Consider the following 5,125-nt stretch of genomic DNA (forward strand, 5'->3'; position numbering starts at 1 on the left):
CTAGATTTACGGAACCCGTGAATTTGACGGAAGGGTTGCTCCAATTATACGATGGTAACAGATTTAGTTAACTTATATTAAGACTGTTAATATAATATATAATTGTTTTTAAATTAAACTAATAGTTAAAAAAAAAAGGCACGTGGATTTCTTTACCTGCCAATTTGACAGGTGTCCTTAGAAATAGGTATACAGGTAGCATCCGTAAACCTAGTGTTAACACCCTCTCGGGACTCGGGTACAGCTGCAGACGTGTCTTACAAGAAGAGTGCAAGTTTTTCGGGTCATTGATTTAGTTGAAACTTTACAGGTTTGTAGATTTAGTGATCCAGTTCAAGAAAATGTACCATTTTAAGAGCAACTACTCAGTTTCTGAGATATTTATGATTACAGCTTTATTATTCTTAACTAGAGATTTCTTCCGAATAGTTATAGATAGTGAGATCAAGTGGCATTGTGGCCTAACGGCACCTGATAAGTATGCGAAATAAATCTGTAATTAAGGCAATAATAAAACTCTAATCGTATATATACATATCGTAATTATTTTACTATTGGAACTCAGAATCCTAATACGAACAACGAAGATTTATATTTGGAGATTTAAAAATCAGGGAATGTGGAAACTTGAAGTTACAAGATATTTTATTATCGCGTACCACTTGGCGATGACGACGATAAAGGCAAACACGGTTAAAATAACGAAGATAACGGGGATCGCGACTGAGAATGATCTATCCAGCTGTCTAATCGATTCAACTTTTGTCCTTTTATCGGAATGACAAACGAACCTTCGCGATTAACGCCTCTAATTATTTCGCGCGAAAAGAATTCCAGAATTTATTCGCGGGCTTAATTTTATCCTCGTGGTACCCTTTTTCGGACGCGTTTTGGTCAGGCATCGGGGGCTTGCGTTCCTAAATAGCGCAGCAGGCTAATCCGCGTATTAACGAATGGGAAAAAATGCCCATTTCGTACCATTCCACCGCCAGAATTATTCCATAAAAGCCCGACCACTTTGTCAAGCGACGAGAGAATCTCGTTAGCTATATAATTGGTAATTTCCCTAAAAGTGTGCCTCGAAAAGAGAGAACTACGTCAAACGCGCTATCTTTGCGAGGCGAACGTGACCCGATAATAGCGAAACGCTAAGTAGGAGTCAATTCCTGGCAATAAATCAAGAAGATCGAAGTCTAGGCTGAAACCGCGAAACAAGCGTTCGAAATTGAATCGGCAGAAGCGCGATCCTTATCACGGACAATGAAGAACGAGCAGCTCGAAACATCTGCGAGGCGTGCAAAGTCGACTGCTGGTCGAAAAATACGATTACGGTGGCATGACCGCGCCCGAACTATGGAAAACAGTATCTCCGTGCTGGCAGCCTTTGTGCTCCGTCCTCGGCTAACTTCGTTTCGCGTTGCTACATCCAGGCTAATAACGAATCTTTGTTAATCATTATCGCGTTCCCATGTCGCTGGTCCAGCGATCGACGGAGGCTGCAACTCTGCGACGACGGCGTAATAACGAAAACGTTATTACGATTACGCGTCGGTCGGTTTAATATCTGCAGCAGCAGTTCCGAGAGAGATAATTCGATCCATTTACATGCAGCACGAACAAACCGCGGCTTCGAGTTTCCAAGCGGCGATTCGACTATTGAAAATCGTGGAAACAGCACACGGACGAAAACTCGCGTGCAAAAGCCAGGCACGAGTTTGGAAAACTCGTGGCCGATGGGAAAATCGGGGGGTCGGAGGGGGTTCGCGATGGAGGTCGGTTTGGTTGGAATTTTCGACCGAACGTGTTTTCCAACGCGTCACAGCTGAACGGTTTATTTACGATCGGGGAAAAAAGGGAAAAACGCGTGGTTTCCACCTTTCTCGCGTTACGTAAGGAAAAGAACGTTGCACGGCCGCGTTATCTGTAATCGAGTCTGCAACACCACGGGGCCCGGTGCGCCATGGCGCGTGCGAGTGCATCGATCGCGTTCAACAGTTTCCAAGTATCGCGATCAATTTGGCAGGAATGATCGAAAACGCGCGAACACGTTCCGACGACTTTTTTACCACCTTCGATATCGCGATAGACGAATTCCGAGGGGACGTGGAAAAATAGGCGCGAGCGCGCGCGGAATCGACTTTCGCAATGGCGTTTCGCGCGAATTCCCGAGGCCGCGCGTTGCCCGGGACCAGGGAAAAAATGAAAATGATTCGAGAGCGTGTCATTGATCGAAAAAGCGGTGGAGCAAGATCGAGAGCCTCGCGGGTTCCTGCAACGTGCGAAATGCGATGGAAAATACCGGGAATAACCGAGCTCTGCACTCGAAAGCGCGTGCTTGCCTTTTTACCGTCTCGTCTGTCGGTACGTAGCGAAACGGGCATAAAAGCGGTAACGATAATTAGCAAAAAGCTACGCGGAACGTTATACGGGAAGCGAACGTTATTAGAAACGCGACGGTGGAATTCGTTCTTTCGAGAGGACAGAGCAGAGAGATAGAAACGTAAACCGAAATTGCTGGCTGTCGTCCCATTAAACGAGAGTTTCTAGACCACGGTTGGGATAGCACGGCTCTACCTATGCGACGTTGCGATGGAAGCTATTAAAAACGGCCAGATTGTCCTAGTACGATAACTGACCTAACTGTACCGCGAGAGGACCAACGAGAAAACGCTATGCGACGACACCGTGAATCTCCGTGCTCTGGCAGCCAGTCGAAAAAAGGAAGGAAGGTGTGTTTATGGCAGCGGTAATTATCAATCGTGACAGGCGTGGACGGTAACATCTCGGACAAATGTCCGAGTGAAAACTATAATGGTAGTACGCGGACAGCCATGAATACAAATGATTCTATCCTAACGAGTAGCACTTAGAGACGTACGCTCATTTCTCAGCAGCACGTTTGTAAATTCGAAACGTTTCAATTATCGTCAGAAAATCCCGATAGGATTCAACGCTGTTGAAAATAAGATAAATAAATAAGTCTTAACCCTTTGCACTCGACGACTTTTGGCTAGAGAAGAGTAGAAATTCAAAGATTCTCTACTAAAAAACTGACAATACATTTTTGAGTAGTAAATACAGAATTGTATAATAATAGAATCGTAGAATTATTTGACTTCGATATTTCGCGCAAAATTTGATATATTAATTAATATCGATCTTCCAAATTTTATGAAATGGTGACTGAAGCTCATCTCTCGAGTGCAAAGGGTTAACCCTTTGCGGATGACCAACGCATATCGCATATCTGACGGAAATCGTCATTTTGCCAGAGGAACTCGTATATGCGTTCGACGAAAACACTGATAGGACCGAGGGACGCATAAACGTGTCCCGTGTAAACGCTATAGTCGAGAAACACATATGTACGACCTAGGACGCTGTTGCGGTCCTAGAACCACACGTCCCGAGTTAAATGGCGGACTGTTTTATGTGCTTATTGTCAGCATCGTTATGACCGAAAATCGCGTTTAAGTAGAAACGAGCGCCAGTAATTTTGCATGACTATAGTTTGGGTTATCGTATCTACAAAAATCAATCTCCTAGGAGAAATAGATATGTCTTTGAACTATGCGTCGAAGGGGTTCCGGGAACGCGTGAAGCGTTTACCTCACGCTGTAGATAAGAATTTAAGGGACCAGGCCAAGTTCCAATTGCATACCCTTTTTCATCGCTCTAGTTTTATCTCTGCCTGCGTACAGTTAGAATATCGAAGATATACCTTCGTAAGAGTAGAATAAACACAATTATAAAGAACGATAGTTATTTATTTTTACCCGTAATTCTAATAAACGCGATACGATCTCCTGGAATCGCTATTCGATGTGAAAATAAATGGACAAAACTCGATAAACGTCTCGACGTTCCAACGAAGACGCCATTACGCGTATTTCGCCAATTTCGCGAATCTGCGCGAATATACGTTTCACGAGCACCGGCTGCGAATAAATCAACGCGAATGCGTTAAACTACCAACGATTAACACGTTTCGCGTAATTATCCGTAGAGTAAATTGCTCGGATGGCAACCAATCTCGCAGTTTACGTAAGGATGCAGAAAATATACGCGAGATAGAAAGCTGATCGAGGAGCAGGTTGGAGAGATGGCGAAACGCGAGACGTAATCCTCGGCTGCCGCTTTTACGGACCCAATAACGCGCACCCTTGTTTTCCAAACCCTCGCCATTGCTAGGGCAAGGTTTTTCATTTTCGAGCATCCACTCCGCGCTCTCTTCGCCTTTTGTTTCGCTGGGCGGTCGACCGAAACGAGCTGGCAAAAATTAAAACCCGACGGATCACCGTGTACCGAAAATTTGCTCGCGCGGCGTTTTCATCGGGGAACACGCTCGATTGCCAGCCAACGATATGGACCAATCTTTTAGGGCGAATGTCGGGGCCTCCCAACGATGTCGTGACGGTTCCACGACCCGCGTATGAGCTCTCGACCCGATGTGTCCCGACAACGGTGCCAAGGATCCGCGAAACGAGAATTCGCGGTAAATTTTTCGCGACAGAACTCGAGGACTCGTTAGGAAGAATCGCGAAAGTCTGAAAGGGAACAGAGACACTCGCGATACGTCTTGCATCGACATCCGGTATCGACCCGAGGTCTCCGTCAAGGTAACGAAGCACTCTTCAACCGCTGCGTTACGTTCATTAAACGAAAGAGGAATCGATCGGGAGAGGTTTTCTTATTGGAGACAGCTGGTGAGGTCGCGTTCGGCAGAACGACTGGAAATCGCGACTCGTATAAATGCTAGCTCGTATACTCGACACCGACAATTCGTTCCTTCGACCAAACCTTTGGCACGATCGCCTTTATCGTACAATGGAAATCGGAATGGGAACGTGTAATGGAAGGAAGTGGTGAACGACGAAATTAGAATAAAGACCTATAAATACTATTCGCACGTCGGCACGTCCATAACACGGGTACGAATTCTCCCTGTCGATATACGGTACGTTCTCGTGATTTATTTTTAATACGAGTTCAAAGCGAGGCATTAAACGACGAAAAGCTGACGGGCAGAACTACCGGGGAATTCGCGTGCTGCACTCGATTCGAGGGAACACTTGTTCAAATAAAAGCTTCCCCCCGGTAACCTCGAACGTGTTCTCCGTTCATG

This window comes from Eufriesea mexicana, unplaced genomic scaffold, assembly GCF_001483705.2.
Source record: "Eufriesea mexicana isolate 0111107269 unplaced genomic scaffold, ASM148370v2 scaffold77, whole genome shotgun sequence".
Lineage (NCBI taxonomy): Eukaryota > Metazoa > Arthropoda > Insecta > Hymenoptera > Apidae > Eufriesea > Eufriesea mexicana.